Below are 18,920 nucleotides of genomic sequence, written 5' to 3'. Positions count from 1 at the left end.
AGGAAACCAAAATGCTCCATGACCTCTTTTATCACGATGCTCCTATACCCCTGTAATCACAATCCTCCATGCCCCCTGGCATCACAGTGCACCATCCCCATCATCATAATGCTTCATGCTATTGTCATCACAATGAAATCAAAATGCTCCATGACCTCTGGCATCACAATGCTCCAAACCCTTGTGATCACAATGTTCCATCACACTTGTCATCACAACGCCCCATGACACTCGTCTTCACCATTATCTGTAGACTTTTCATCACAATGCTCCATGCCTTGTTCATCACAGTGCTCCATGCCATTGTCATCACAATAGTCCACAAGATGGTCATCAGAATGCTCCATGACACTTGTCATCACAATGCTCTATGACCCCTGTTATCACAATGCTCGATGACACCTGTCCTCACAATGCTCCATGCCCCTTGTCATTACAGTGCTCCATGACACTCATCATCACAATTATCCAAGGTCTTCGCATCACAATGCTCCATGGTCTTGCCATAACAATGCTCCATTTCCGTGTCATCACAAAGCTCCATGATGCATGTCATCAGAATGCTCCTTGGCCCTCTCATCTCAATGCTCCATGCCCTTGTCATCACTATGCTCCTAGACCCCTGTAATCAAAATCTTCCATGTCCCCTGGCATTACAGTGCAACATCCCCATCATCATAATGCTTCATGCTATTATCATCACAATGAAATCAAAATGCTCCATGACCTCTCTCATCAGAATGCTGCAAATGCTTGTGATCACAATGTTCCATTACACTTGTCATCACAATGCTCAATGATGCTCGTCATCACAATTATCCATGGTCTTCTCATCACAATGCTCCATGACCTTTGTCATCACAATGCTCAATACACTTGTCATCAAAATGCTCCCTGACACTTGTCGTCAGTATGCTCCTTGAAGCCTGGCATGAAAATGCTCCATGCCCTTTTCATCTCAATGATCCATGCCTTTTTCATCACAAGGCTCCAAGAACACTGCACTCACAATGCTCCATGCCCTTGTCATCACAAAGGCCATGATGCATGTCATCAGAAAGCTCCATGGCCTTCTCATCACAATGCTCCATGCCCTTGTCATCACAATACTCCAAGACCCCTGTAATCACAGTGTTGCATGTCCCTTATCATCAGAATGCCCCAGGAGATTTGTCATCACAAGGCTCCATGGTCTTCTCATAACAATGCTCCAGAACCTTGTCATCACAGGGCTCCATTCCCTTATCATCACAATGCTCCATGGCACCTGTCATCACATTACTCCATGAATGTTTTCCCCACAGTGCTCCATTCCTTTGTCAGCAAAATGCTACATGACCTTGTCATCACAATGCTCCATGCCATTGTCATCACAATGGACCCTGACATATGTCATCACAGTGCTCCCTGACACCTGTCTATACAATATTCCATGACCTTGTCATCACAATGATCCATGCCTCTTTTCATCACAATGCTCCATGACCCCTGTCCTCACAATGCTGCATGACCACTGTCATCACAACGCTCCATGACCCCTGACAAAACAATGATCCGGGACTCTTGTCAGCAAAATTCTCCATGACCATTGTCATCCCAATGCTCCATGAAACCTGTAATCACAGTGAATCGTTACGCCTGTCATCACAGTGCTCCTTGACACTTGTCATCACGATGCTCCATGCCTTTGTCATCCAAATGTTACATGACCTTGTCATCACAATGCTCCCTGCTTTTCTCATCACAATGTACCACGCCCTGACATCAATATGCTTCCTGACCTTTGTCATCACAAAGCTCCATGACCTTTGGCATCACAGTGATCTATGCCACTTTCATCACAATGCTCCATGAAAAATCTCATCGCATTGCTCCGTACACTTGTCATCACAAAGCTCCATGACGCTTGTCATCACAATGTTCCATGCCCTTCTCATCACAATGCTCCATACCATAGTCATTACATTCCTCCATGTCCCATGTATAACAATGGTTCTTGCCCTTGTCATCACAATGCTCCATGCCCACTCTCATCACAATAACCCATGAATCTTCTCAGACCAATGCTCTATGCCCTTGTCATCACAATGCTCCATTACGCATGTCATAACAATGCTCCATGACTTCGGCCATCACAAAGTTCCATGGCCTTGTCATCACAATGCTCCATACACTTCTCATCACGATGCTCCTAGACCCCTGTAATCGCAATCCTCCATGCTCCCTGGCATGACAGTTCACCATCCTCATCATCATAATGGTTCATGCTATTGTCCTCACAATGAAATCAAAATGCTCCATGACCTCTGGCATCAAAATGTTCCAAACCCTTGTGATCACAATGTTCCATCACGCTTGTCATCAGAACGCCCCATGACATTCGTGTTCAACATTATCTGTGGACTTCTCATCACAATGCTCCATGCCCTTTTCATCACAATGCTCCATGCCATTGTTATCACAATACTCCACAAGATGGTCATCAGAATTCTCCATGACACTTGTCATCACAATGCTCCATGACCACTGTTATCACAATACTCCATGACACCTGTCCTCACAATGCTCCATGCCCCTTGTTACTACAGTGCTCCATGACACTCATAATCACAATTATCCAAGGTCTTCGCATCACAATGCTCCACGGTCTTGCCATCACAATGCTCCATGCCCTTGTCATCACAAAGCTCCATTACGCATGTCATCAGAATGCTCCTTGGCCCTCTCATCACAATGCTCCATGCCTTTGTCATCACTATGCTCCTAGACCCCTGTAATCAAAATCCTCCATGCCCTCTGGCACCACAGTGCAACATCCCCATCATCATAATGCTTCATGCTATTGTCATCACAATGAAATCAAAATGCTCCATGACCTCTCTCATCAGAATGCTCCAAATGCTTGTGATCACAATGTTCCATAACACTTGGCATCACAACGCTCAATGACGCTCATCATCACAATTATCCATGGTCTTCTCATCACAATGCTCCATGACCTTTGTCATCACAATGCTCATTACACTTGTCATCAAAATGCTCCCTGACACTTGTCGTCAGTATGCTCCTTGAAGCCTGTCATGACAAGGCTCCATGCCTTTTTCATCCCAATGATCCATGCCTTTTTAATCACAAGGCTCCAAGAACACTGCACTCACAATGCTCCATGCCCTTGTCATCACAAAGGCCATGATGCATGTCATCAGAAAGCTCCATGGCCTTCTCATCACAATGCTCCATGCCCTTGTCATCACAATACACCAAGACCCCTGTAATCACAGTGTTCCATGCCCCTTATCATCAGAATGCTCCAGGAGATTTGTCATCACAAGGCTCCATGGTCTTCTCATAACAATGCTCCAGAACCTTGTCTTCACAGTGCTCCATTCCCTTATCATCAAAATGCTCCATGACACCTGTCATCACATTACTCCATGAATATTTTCCCCAAAATGCTACATGCCTTTGTCAGCAAAATGCTACATGACCTTGTCATCACAATGCTCCATGCCCCGTTTCATCAGAATGCTCCATGAGACTTGTCATCACAAGGCTCCATGGTCTACTCATCACAATGCTCCAGGATCTTGTCATCACAATGCTCCTTTCCCTTTTCATCACAATGCTCCATGAAACCTGTCATCACAATACTCCATGAACATTTTAAGCCCAATGCTCCATACCCTTGTCATCCCAATGCTCAATGACCACTGTAATCACCATGCTCCATACCTTTGTAGCAAAATCCTACATGAACTTGCCATCACAATGCTCCATGCACTTGTCAACACATTCCTCCATGAACCTTGGGATCACATTGCCACATACACTTGTCATCACAATGCTGCATGCTCCTTGAAATCACAGTGCTCCATGACCCCTGTCATCACAATGCTACAAACACTTGTGATCACAATGCTCCATAACACTAGGCATCACAATGCTCCATGCCATTGCCATCACAATGCTTCATGACATTTGTTATCAAAATGCTCAATACACTTGTCATCACAATGCTCACTCATACGTGTCATCAGAATGCTCCTTGAAACCTGTCATGAAAAGGCTCCATGCCTTTTTCATCACAATGCTACATGCCCTTTTCATCACAATGCTCCATGCCATTGTCATCACAATACTCCACAAGATGGTCATCAGAATGCTCCATGACACTTGTCATCACAATGCTCCATGACCCCTATCATCACAATGCTCCATAACAGCTGTCCTCACAATGCTCCATGCCCCTTGTCATTACATTGCTCCAAGACACTCGTCATCACAATTATCCATGGTCTTCTCATCACAATGCTCCACGGTCTTGCCGTCACAATGCTCCATGCCCTGGTCATCCCAATGTTCCATGTCCATTGTCATCACAATTCTCCACCTTCTTGTCATCACTATGGTCCATGACACTTCTCATTATAATGTTACATGTTCTTGTCATCACAATCCTCCATGCACTTGTCATCGCAATGCTCCATGACCCTTGTCATAGCAAGCTCTATGTGCTTGTCATCACAGTGCTTCACGACATTGTCATCAAAATTCTCAATGACCCTGGGCATCACAATGTTCCATGCTCTTGTCATCACAATGCTCCATGCCATTGTCATCACAATGGACCCTGACATATGTCATCACAATGCTCCCTGACACCTGTCGATACAATATTCCATGACCTTGTCATCACAATGATCCATGCCTCTTTTCATCACAATGCTCCATGACCCCTGTCCTCACAATGCTGCATGACCACTGTCATCACAACGCTCCATGACCCCTGACAAAACAATGATCCGGGACTCTTGTCAGCAAAATTCTCCATGAGCATTGTCATCTCAATGCTCCATGAAACCTGTAATCACAGTAAATTGTGACGCCTGTCATCACAGTGCTCCTTGACACTTGTCATCACGATGCTCCATGCCTTTGTCATCAAAATGTTACATGACCTTGTCATCACAATGCTCCTTGCCCTTCTCATCACAATGTACCACGCCCTGACATCAATATGCTTCATGACCTTTGTTATCACAAAGCTCCATGACCTTTGGCATCACAGTGATCCATGCCCCTGTCATCACAATGCTCCATGATAGCTCTCATCACATTGCTCCGTGCCCTTGTCATCCCAAGTTCCATGCCGCTTGTCATCACAATTTTCCATGTCCTTCTCATCACAATGATCCATGCCATAGTCATTACATTCCTCCATGACCCATGTATCACAATGTTCCTTGCCCTTGTCATCACAATGCTCCATGCCCACTCTCATCAAAATAATCCATGAATCTTCTCAGACCAATGCTCTATGCCCTTGTTATCACAATGCTCCATTACGCATGTCATAACAATGCTCCATGACTTCGGCCATCACAATGTTCCACGGCCTTGTCATCACAAGGCTCCATGACACTTGTCATCTCAATGCCCCAAGACCCATGCAATTACAATGCTCCATGTCCTTGTCATCACAAAACTCCATGACGCATGTCATCAGAATGCTCCTTGGCCCTCTCATCACAATGCTCCATACACTTGTCATCACGATGCTCCTAGACCCCTGTAATCACAATCCTCCATGCTCCCTGGCATCACAGTTCACCATCCCCATCATCATAATGCTTCATGCTATTGTCATCACAATGAAATCAAAATGCTCCATGACCTCTGGCATCAAAATGTTCCAAACCCTTATGATCACAATGTTCCATCACACTTGTCATCAGAACACCCCATGACACTCGTGTTCAACATTATCTGTGGACTTCTCATCACAATGCTCCATGCCCTTTTCATCACAATGCTCCATGCCATTGTCATCACAATACTCCACAAGATGGTTATCAGAATGCTCCATGACATTTGTCATCACAATGCTCCATGAACACTGTCCTCACAATGCTCGATGCCCCTTGTCATTACAGTGCTCCAAGACACTCGTCATCACAATTATGCAAGGTCTTCGCATCACAATGCTCCACGGTCTTGCCATTACAAAGCTCCATGCCCTGGTCATCTCAATGCTCCATGTCCATTGTCATCACAATTCTCAACGTCCTTGTCATCACAAAGGACCATGACACTTCTCATCATAATGTTACATGCCTTTGTCATCACAATTCCCCATCCACTTGTCATCACAATGCTCCATGACCCTTGTCATAGCAAGCTCCATGCCCTTGTCATCACAGTGCTTCACGACCTTGTCATCAAAATTCTCAATGGCCCTTGGCATCACAATGCTCTATGTCCTTGTCATCACAATGCTCCATGCCATTGTCATCACAATGGACCCTGACATATGTCATCACAATGTTCACTGACACCTGCCTTCACAATACTCCTTCATCTTGTCATCATAATGATCCATGCCCTTGTCATCACAATGCTCCAAAACCCCTGTAATCACAATGCTCCATGCCCCTTGTCATCTCAATACTCCATGGACACTTTATTCACAATGCACTATGACCATCATCATAATGCTTCATCTTATTGTCATCACAATGAAATCAAAATGCTCCATGACCTCTCTCATCAGAATGCTCCAAACGCTTCTTATCACAATGTTCCATAACACTTGTCATCACAACGCCCAATGACGCTCATCATCACAATTATCCTTGGTCTTCTCATCACAATGCTCCATGAAATTTGCCATCACAATGCTCTATACTCATGTCATCACAATGCTCCCTGACACTTGTCGTCAGTATGCTCCTTGAAGCCTGTCATGACAAGGCTTCATGCCTTTTTCATCACAATGATCCATGCCCTTTTCATCACAAGGCTCCAAGAACACTGCACTCACAATGCTCCATGCCCTTGTCAGCACAAAGGCCATGATTCAGGTCATCAGAAAGCTCCATGGCCTTCTCATCACAATGCTCCATGCCCTTGCCATCAAAATACTCCAAGAACCCTGTAATCACAGTGTTCCATGTCCCTTATCATCAGAATGCTCCATGAGATTTGTCAGCACACGGCTCCATGGTCTTCTCAAAACAGGGCTCCAGAACCTTGTCATCACAGTGCTCCATTCCCTTATCATCACAATGCTCCATGACACCTGTCATCACATTACTCCATGAATATTTTCCCCAAAATGCTCCATGCCTTTGTCAGCAAAATGCTACATGACCCCAGTCATCACTATGCTCCATGCCCCTTTTCAACAGAATGCTCCATGAGACTTGTCATCACAAGGCTCCATGGTCTACTCATCAAAATGCTCCAGGATTTTGGCATCACAATGCTCCTTTCCCTTTTCCTCACCATGCTCCATGAAACCTGTCATCACAATACTCCATGAACATTTTAAGCCCAATGCTCCATACCCTTGTCATCCCAATGCTCAATGACCACTGTAATCACCATGCTCCATGCCTTTGTCAGCAAAATCCTACATGACCTCGCCATCACAATGCTCCATGCGCTTGTCATCACAATCCTCCATGAAACTTGGGATCACATTGCTCCATACACTTGTCATCACAATGCTCCATGCTCTTTGAAATCACAGTGTTCCATGACCTCTGTCATCACAATGCTACAAACACTTGTGATCACAATGCTCCATAACACTTGGCATCACAATGCTCCATGCCATTGTCATCACAATGCTTCATGAACTTTGTTATCACAATGCTCAATACACTTGTCATCACAATGCTCCCTGACAATTGTCGTCAGAATACGCCTTGAAACCTGTCATGAAAAGGCTCCATGACATTTTCATCACAATGTTCCATGCTCTTTTCATCACAATGCTCCATGCCATTGTCATCACAATACTCCTCAAGATGGTGATCAGAATGCTCCATGACACTTGTCATCACAATGTTCCATGACCCCGTCCTCACAATGCTCCATGACAGCTGTCCTCACAATGCTCCATGACCCTTGTCATAGCAAGCTCCATGCGCTTTTCATCACAGTGCTTCACGAACTTGTCATCAAAATTCTCCATGGCCCTTGGCATCACAATGCTCCATGTCCTTGTCATCACAATGTTCCTTGCCTTTGTCATCACAATGCTCCAGGCCCACTCTTATCACAATAATCCATGAAACTTCTCAGACCAATGCTCTATGCCCTTGTTATCACGATCAATTACTCCTGTCATAACAAATCTCCATGACCACTGCCATCACAATATTCCACGGCCTTGTCACCACAAGGCTCCATGACACTTGTCATCTCAGTGTTCCAAGAACACTGCAATTACAATGCTCCAAGCCCTTGTCATCACAAAGCTCCATGACGCATGTCATCAGAATGCTCCTTGGCCTTCTCATCACGATGCTCAATGCCCTGGTCATCACGATGCTCCTAGACCCCTGTCATCAAAATCGTCTATGCACCCTGGCGTCACACTACTCCATCCCCATCATCATAATACTTCATGCTATTGTCATCACAATGAAATCAAAATGCTCCATGACCTCTGGCATCACAATGCTCCAAACCCTTGTGATCACAATGTTCCATCACACTTGTCAACACAACGCCCCATGACGCTCGTCTTCACCATTATCTGTGGACTTTTCATCACAATGCTCCATGCCCTTTTCATCACAATGCTCCATGCCATTGTCATCACAATACTCCACAAGATGGTCATCAGAATGCTCCATGACACTTGTCATCACAATGCTCCATGACCCCTATCCTCACAATGCTCCATGCCCCTTGTCATTACAGTGCTCCAAGACACTCGTCATCACAATTATCCAAGGTCTTCGCATCACAATGCTCCACGGTCTTGCCATCACAAAGCTCCATGCCCTGGTCATCCCAATGCTCCATGTCCATTGTCATCACAATTCTCAACGTCCTTGTCATCACAATGGTCCATGACACTTCTCATCATAATGTTACATGCTCTTGTCATCACAGTCCTCCATGCACTTGTCATCGCAATGCTCCATGACCCTTGTCATAGGCAAGCTCCATGCGCTTGTCATCACAGTGCTTCACGAGTTTGTCATCAAAATTCTCAATGGCCCTTGGCATCACAATGCTCCATGCCATTGTCATCACTATTGACCCTGACATATGTCATCACAATGCTCTCTGACACCTGCCTTCACAATACTCCTTGATCTTGTCATCATAATGATCCATGCCCTTGTCATCGCAATGCTCCAATACCCCTGTAATCACAATGCTCCATGCCCCTTTTCATCTCAGTGCTCCATGAAAACTGTCATCACAATGCACCATGTCCATCATCATAATGCTTCATGCTATTGTCATCACAATGAAATCAAAATGTTCCATGACCTCTGTCATCACAATGCCCCAAACCCTTGTGATCACTATGTTCCATAACACTTGTCATCATGACGCTCGTCTTCACCGTTATCTGTGGACTTCTCATCACAATGCTCCATGCCCTTGTCATCACAAAGCTCCATGACGCATGTCATCAGAATCCGCCATGGCCTTCTCATCACAATGCTCCATGCCCATGTCAGCACAATGCTCCAAGACCCCTGTAATCACAATGCTCCATGCCCCTTTTCATCTCAATGCTCCATGGACCCCTTCATCACAATGCACCATGACCATCATCAAAATGCTTCATGTTATTATCATCACAAGGAAACCAAAATGCTCCATGACCTCTTTTATCACGATGCTCCTATACCCCTGTAATCACAATCCTCCATGCCCCCTGGCATCACAGTGCACCATCCCCATCATCATAATGCTTCATGCTATTGTAATCACAATGAAATCAAAATGCTCCATGACCTCTGGCATCACAATGCTCCAAACCCTTGTGATCACAATGTTCCATCACACTTGTCATCACAATGCCCCATGACACTCGTCTTCACCATTATCTGTAGACTTTTCATCACAATGCTCCATGCCTTGTTCATCACAGTGCTCCATGCCATTGTCATCACAATAGTCCACAAGATGGTCATCAGAATGCTCCATGACACTTGTCATCACAATGCTCTATGACCCCTGTTATCACAATGCTCCATGACACCTGTCCTCACAATGCTCCATGCCCCTTGTCATTACAGTGCTCCATGACACTCATCATCACAATTATCCAAGGTCTTCGCATCACAATGCTCCATGGTCTTGCCATAACAATGCTCCATTTCCGTGTCATCACAAAGCTCCATGATGCATGTCATCAGAATGCTCCTTGGCCCTCTCATCTCAATGCTCCATGCCCTTGTCATCACTATGCTCCTAGACCCCTGTAATCAAAATCTTCCATGCCCCCTGGCATTACAGTGCAACATCCCCATCATCATAATGCTTCATGCTATTATCATCACAATGAAATCAAAATGCTCCATGACCTCTCTCATCAGAATGCTGCAAATGCTTGTGATCACAATGTTCCATTACACTTGTCATCACAATGCTCAATGATGCTCGTCATCACAATTATCCATGGTCTTCTCATCACAATGCTCCATGACCTTTGTCATCACAATGCTCAATACACTTGTCATCAAAATGCTCCCTGACACTTGTCGTCAGTATGCTCCTTGAAGCCTGGCATGAAAATGCTCCATGCCCTTTTCATCCCAATGATCCATGCCTTTTTCATCACAAGGCTCCAAGAACACTGCACTCACAATGCTCCATGCCCTTGTCATCACAAAGGCCATGATGCATGTCATCAGAAAGCTCCATGGCCTTCTCATCACAATGCTCCATGCCCTTGTCATCACAATACTCCAAGACCCCTGTAATCACAGTGTTGCATGTCCCTTATCATCAGAATGCCCCAGGAGATTTGTCATCACAAGGCTCCATGGTCTTCTCATAACAATGCTCCAGAACCTTGTCATCACAGGGCTCCATTCCCTTATCATCACAATGCTCCATGGCACCTGTCATCACATTACTCCATGAATATTTTCCCCACAGTGCTCCATTCCTTTGTCAGCAAAATGCTACATGACCTTGTCATCACAATGCTCCATGCCATTGTCATCACAATGGACCCTGACATATGTCATCACAATGCTCCCTGAAACCTGTCTATACAATATTCCATGACCTTGTCATCACAATGATCCATGCCTCTTTTCATCACAATGCTCCATGACCCCTGTCCTCACAATGCTGCATGACCACTGTCATCACAACGCTCCATGACCCCTGACAAAACAATGATCCGGGACTCTTGTCAGCAAAATTCTCCATGACCATTGTCATCCCAATGCTCCATGAAACCTGTAATCACAGTGAATCGTTACGCCTGTCATCACAGTGCTCCTTGACACTTGTCATCACGATGCTCCATGCCTTTGTCATCCAAATGTTACATGACCTTGTCATCACAATGCTCCCTGCTTTTCTCATCACAATGTACCACGCCCTGACATCAATATGCTTCCTGACCTTTGTCATCACAAAGCTCCATGACCTTTGGCATCACAGTGATCTATGCCACTTTCATCACAATGCTCCATGAAAAATCTCATCGCATTGCTCCGTACACTTGTCATCACAAAGCTCCATGACGCTTGTCATCACAATGTTCCATGCCCTTCTCATCACAATGCTCCATACCATACTCATTACATTCCTCCATGTCCCATGTATAACAATGGTTCTTGCCCTTGTCATCACAATGCTCCATGCCCACTCTCATCACAATAACCCATGAATCTTCTCAGACCAATGCTCTATGCCCTTGTCATCACAATGCTCCATTACGCATGTCATAACAATGCTCCATGACTTCGGCCATCACAATGTTCCATGGCCTTGTCATCACAATGCTCCATACACTTCTCATCACGATGCTCCTAGACCCCTGTAATCGCAATCCTCCATGCTCCCTGGCATGACAGTTCACCATCCTCATCATCATAATGCTTCATGCTATTGTCCTCACAATGAAATCAAAATGCTCCATGACCTCTGGCATCAAAATGTTCCAAACCCTTGTGATCACAATGTTCCATCACGCTTGTCATCAGAACGCCCCATGATATTCGTGTTCAACATTATCTGTGGACTTCTCATCACAATGCTCCATGCCCTTTTCATCACAATGCTCCATGCCATTGTCATCACAATACTCCACAAGATGGTCATCAGAATGCTCCATGACACTTGTCATCACAATGCTCCATGACCACTGTTATCACAATACTCCATGACACCTGTCCTCACAATGCTCCATGCCCCTTGTTACTACAGTGCTCCATGACACTCATAATCACAATTATCCAAGGTCTTCGCATCACAATGCTCCACGGTCTTGCCATCACAATGCTCCATGCCCTGGTCATCACAAAGCTCCATTACGCATGTCATCAGAATGCTCCTTGGCCCTCTCATCACAATGCTCCATGCCTTTGTCATCACTATGCTCCTAGACCCCTGTAATCAAAATCCTCCATGCCCCCTGGCACCACAGTGCAACATCCCCATCATCATAATGCTTCATGCTATTGTCATCACAATGAAATCAAAATGCTCCATGACCTCTCTCATCAGAATGCTCCAAATGCTTGTGATCACAATGTTCCATAACACTTGTCATCACAACGCTCAATGACGCTCATCATCACAATTATCCATGGTCTTCTCATCACAATGCTCCATGACCTTTGTCATCACAATGCTCATTACACTTGTCATCAAAATGCTCCCTGACACTTGTCGTCAGTATGCTCCTTGAAGCCTGTCATGACAAGGCTCCATGCCTTTTTCATCCCAATGATCCATGCCTTTTTAATCACAAGGCTCCAAGAACACTGCACTCACAATGCTCCATGCCCTTGTCATCACAAAGGCCATGATGCATGTCATCAGAAAGCTCCATGGCCTTCTCATCACAATGCTCCATGCCCTTGTCATCACAATACACCAAGACCCCTGTAATCACAGTGTTCCATGCCCCTTATCATCAGAATGCCCCAGGAGATTTGTCATCACAAGGCTCCATGGTCTTCTCATAACAATGCTCCAGAACCTTGTCTTCACAGTGCTCCATTCCCTTATCATCACAATGCTCCATGACACCTGTCATCACATTACTCCATGAATATTTTCCCCAAAATGCTACATGCCATTGTCAGCAAAATGCTACATGACCTTGTCATCACAATGCTCCATGCCCCGTTTCATCAGAATGCTCCATGAGACTTGTCATCACAAGGCTCCATGGTCTACTCATCACAATGCTCCAGGATATTGTCATCACAATGCTCCTTTCCCTTTTCATCACAATGCTCCATGAAACCTGTCATCACAATACTCCATGAACATTTTAAGCCCAATGCTCCATACCCTTGTCATCCCAATGCTCAATGACCACTGTAATCACCATGCTCCATACCTTTGTAGCAAAATCCTACATGAACTTGCCATCACAATGCTCCATGCACTTGTCAACACATTCCTCCATGAACCTTGGGATCACATTGCCACATACACTTGTCATCACAATGCTGCATGCTCCTTGAAATCACAGTGCTCCATGACCCCTGTCATCACAATGCTACAAACACTTGTGATCACAATGCTCCATAACACTAGGCATCACAATGCTCCATGCCATTGCCATCACAATGCTTCATGACATTTGTTATCACAATGCTCAATACACTTGTCATCACAATGCTCACTCATACGTGTCATCAGAATGCTCCTTGAAACCTGTCATGAAAAGGCTCCATGCCTTTTTCATCACAATGCTACATGCCCTTTTCATCACAATGCTCCATGCCATTGTCATCACAATACTCCACAAGATGGTCATCAGAATGCTCCATGACACTTGTCATCACAATGCTCCATGACCCCTATCATCACAATGCTCCATAACAGCTGTCCTCACAATGCTCCATGCCCCTTGTCATTACATTGCTCCAAGACACTCGTCATCACAATTATCCATGGTCTTCTCATCACAAGGCTCCACGGTCTTGCCGTCACAATGCTCCATGCCCTGGTCATCCCAATGCTCCATGTCCATTGTCATCACAATTCTCCACCTTCTTGTCATCACTATGGTCCATGACACTTCTCATCAGAATGTTACATGTTCTTGTCATCACAATCCTCCATGCACTTGTCATCACAATGCTCCATGACCCTTGTCATAGCAAGCTCTATGCGCGTGTCATCACAGTGCTTCACGACATTGTCATCAAAATTCTCAATGACCCTTGGCATCACAATGTTCCATGCTCTTGTCATCACAATGCTCCATGCCATTGTCATCACAATGGACCCTGACATATGTCATCACAATGCTCCCTGACACCTGTCTATACAATATTCCATGACCTTGTCATCACAATGATCCATGCCTCTTTTCATCACAATGCTCCATGACCCCTGTCCTCACAATGCTGCATGACCACTGTCATCACAACGCTCCATGACCCCTGACAAAACAATGATCCGGGACTCTTGTCAGCAAAATTCTCCATGAGCATTGTCATCTCAATGCTCCATGAAACCTGTAATCACAGTAAATCGTGACGCCTGTCATCACAGTGCTCCTTGACACTTGTCATCACGATGCTCCATGCCTTTGTCATCAAAATGTTACATGCCCTTGTCATCACAATGCTCCCTGCCCTTCTCATCACAATGTACCACGCCCTGACATCAATATGCTTCATGACCTTTGTTATCACAAAGCTCCATGACCTTTGGCATCACAGTGATCCATGCCCCTGTCATCACAATGCTCCATGAAAGCTCTCATCACATTGCTCCATGCCCTTGTCATCACAAAGCTCCATGCCGCTTGTCATCACAATGCTCCATGCCCTTCTCATCACAATGATCCATGCCATAGTCATTACATTCCTCCATGACCCATGTATCACAATGTTCCTTGCCCTTGTCATCACAATGCTCCATGCCCACTCTCATCAAAATAATCCATGAATCTTCTCAGATCAATGCTCTATGCCCTTGTTATCACAATGCTCCATTACGCATGTCATAACAATGCTCCATGACTTCGGCCATCACAATGTTCCACGGCCTTGTCATCACAAGGCTCCATGACACTTGTCATCTCAATGCCCCAAGACCCATGCAATTACAATGCTCCATGTCCTTGTCATCACAAAACTCCATGACGCATGTCATCAGAATGCTCCTTGGCCCTCTCATCACAATGCTCCATACACTTGTCATCACGATGCTCCTAGACCCCTGTAATCACAATCCTCCATGCTCCCTGGCATCACAGTTCACCATCCCCATCATCATAATGCTTCATGCTATTGTCATCACAATGAACTCAAAATGCTCCATGACCTCTGGCATCAAAATGTTCCAAACCCTTATGATCACAATGATCCATCACACTTGTCATCAGAACACCCCATGACACTCGTGTTCAACATTATCTGTGGACTTCTCATGGCAATGCTCCATGCCCTTTTCATCACAATGCTCCATGCCATTGTCATCACAATACTCCACAAGATGGTCATCAGAATGCTCCATGACACTTGTCATCACAATGCTCCATGAACACTGTCCTCACAATGCTCGATGCCCCTTGTCATTACAGTGCTCCAAGTCACTCGTCATCACAATTATGCAAGGTCTTCGCATCACAATGCTCCACGGTCTTGCCATTACAAAGCTCCATGCCCTGGTCATCCCAATGCTCCATGTCCATTGTCATCACAATTCTCAACATCCTTGTCATCACAAAGGACCATGACACTTCTCATCATAATGTTACATGCTCTTGTCATCACAATTCTCCATGCACTTGTCATCACAATGCTCCATGACCCTTGTCATAGCAAGCTCCATGCACTTGTCATCACAGTGCTTCACGACCTTGTCATCAAAATTCTCAATGGCCCTTGGCATCACAATGCTCTATGTCCTTGTCATCACAATGCTCCATGCCATTGTCATCACAATGGACCCTGACATATGTCATCACAATGTTCACTGACACCTGCCTTCACAATACTCCTTCATCTTGTCATCATAATGATCCATGCCCTTGTCATCACAATGCTCCAAAACCCCTGTAATCACAATGCTCCATGCCCCTTGTCATCTCAATACTCCATGGACACTTTATTCACAATGCACTATGACCATCATCATAATGCTTCATGTTATTGTCATCACAATGAAATCAAAATGCTCCATGACCTCTCTCATCAGAATGCTCCAAACGCTTCTTATCACAATGTTCCATAACACTTGTCATCACAACGCCCAATGACGCTCATCATCACAATTATCCTTGGTCTTCTCATCACAATGCTCCATGAAATTTGCCATCACAATGCTCTATACTCATGTCATCACAATGCTCCCTGACACTTGTCGTCAGTATGCTCCTTGAAGCCTGTCATGACAAGGCTTCATGCCTTTTTCATCACAATGATCCATGCCCTTTTCATCACAAGGCTCCAAGAACACTGCACTCACAATGCTCCATGCCCTTGTCATCACAAAGGCCATGATTCAGGTCATCAGAAAGCTCCATGGCCTTCTCATCACAATGCTCCATGCCCTTGTCATCAAAATACTCCAAGAACCCTGTAATCACACAGTTCCATGTCCCTTATCATCAGAATGCTCCATGAGATTTGTCATCACAAGGCTCCATGGTCTTCTCAAAACAGGGATCCAGAACCTTGTCATCACAGTGCTCCATTCCCTTATCATCACAATGCTCCATGACACCTGTCATCACATTACTCCATGAATATTTTCCCCACAATGCTCCATGCCTTTGTCAGCAAAATGCTACATGACCCCAGTCATCACTATGCTCCATGCCCCTTTTCATCAGAATGCTCCATGAGACTTGTCATCACAAGGCTCCATGGTCTACTCATCAAAATGCTCCAGGATTTTGGCATCACAATGTTCCTTTCCCTTTTCCTCACCATGCTCCATGAAACCTGTCATCACAATACTCCATGAACATTTTAAGCCCAATGCTCCATACCCTTGTCATCCCAATGCTCAATGACCACTGTAATCACCATGCTCCATGCCTTTGTCAGCAAAAATCCTACATGACCTCGCCATCACAATGCTCCATGCGCTGGTCATCATAATCCTCCATGAAACTTGGAATCACATTGCTCCATACACTTGTCATCACAATGCTCCATGCTCTTTGAAATCACAGTGTTCCATGACCTCTGTCATCACAATGCTACAAACACTTGTGATCACAATGCTCCATAACACTTGGCATCACAATGCTCCATGCCATTGTCATCACAATACTCCACAAGATGGTGATCAGAATGCTCCATGACACTTGTCATCACAATGTTCCATGACCCCGTCCTCACAATGCTCCATGACAGCTGTCCTCACAATGCTCCATGCCCCTTGTCATTACAGTGCTCCAAGACACTCGTCATCACAATTATCCATGGTCTTCTCATCACAATGCTCCACGGTCTTGCCATCACAATGCTCCATGCCCTGGTCATCCCAATGCTCCATGTCCATTGTCATCACAATTCTCCACGTCCTTGTCATCACAATGGTCCATGACACTTCTCATCATAATGTTACAAGCTCTTGTCATCACAATCCTCCATGCACTTGTCATCGCAATGCTCCATGACCCTTGTCATAGCAAGCTCCATGCGCTTTTCATCACAGTGCTTCACGAACTTGTCATCAAAATTCTCCATGGCCCTTGGCATCACAATGCTCCATGTCCTTGTCATCACAATGTTCCTTGCCTTTGTCATCACAATGCCCCAGGCCCACTCTTATCACAATAATCCATGAAACTTCTCAGACCAATGCTCTATGCCCTTGTTATCACAATGATCAATTACCCCTGTCATAACAAAGCTCCATGACCACTGCCATCACAATATTCCACGGCCTTGTCATCACAAGGCTCCATGACACTTGTCATCTCAGTGTTCCAAGAACACTGCAATTACAATGCTCCAAGCCCTTGTCATCACAAAGCTCCATGACGCATGTCATCAGAATGCTCCTTGGCCTTCTCATCACGATGCTCAATGCCCTGGTCATCACGATGCTCCTAGACCCCTGTCATCACAATCGTCTATGCACCCTGGCGTCACACTACTCCATCCCCATCATCATAATACTTCATGCTATTGTCATCACAATGAAATCAAAATGCTCCATGACCTCTGGCATCACAATGCTCCAAACCCTTGTGATCACAATGTTCCATCACACTTGTCATCACAACGCCCCATGACGCTCGTCTTCACCATTATCTGTGGACTTTTCATCACAATGCTCCATGCCCTTGTCATCACAATGCTCCATGCCATTGTCATCACAATACTCCACAAGATGGTCATCAGAATGCTCCATGACACTTGTCATCACAATGCTCCATGACCCCTATCCTCACAATGCTCCATGCCCCTTGTCATTACAGTGCTCCAAGACACTCGTCATCACAATTATCCAAGGTCTTCGCATCACAATGCTCCACGGTCTTGCCATCACAAAGCTCCATGCCCTGGTCATCCCAATGCTCCATGTCCATTGTCATCACAATTCTCAACGTCCTTGTCATCACAATGGTCCATGACACTTCTCATCATAATGTTACATGCTCTTGTCATCACAGTCCTCCATGCACTTGTCATCGCAATGCTCCATGACCCTTGTCATAGGCAAGCTCCATGCGCTTGTCATCACAGTGCTTCACGAGTTTGTCATCAAAATTCTCAATGGCCCTTGGCATCACAATGCTCCATGCCATTGTCATCACTATTGACCCTGACATATGTCATCACAATGCTCTCTGACACCTGCCTTCACAATACTCCTTGATCTTGTCATCATAATGATCCATGCCCTTGTCATCGCAATGCTCCAATACCCCTGTAATCACAATGCTCCATGCCCCTTTTCGTCTCAGTGCTCCATGAAAACTGTCATCACAATGC

Source organism: Mesoplodon densirostris, chromosome Y (genome assembly GCF_025265405.1).
Source record: "Mesoplodon densirostris isolate mMesDen1 chromosome Y, mMesDen1 primary haplotype, whole genome shotgun sequence".
Taxonomy (NCBI): domain Eukaryota; kingdom Metazoa; phylum Chordata; class Mammalia; order Artiodactyla; family Ziphiidae; genus Mesoplodon; species Mesoplodon densirostris.
Note: the sequence above shows the minus strand (reverse complement) of the source record.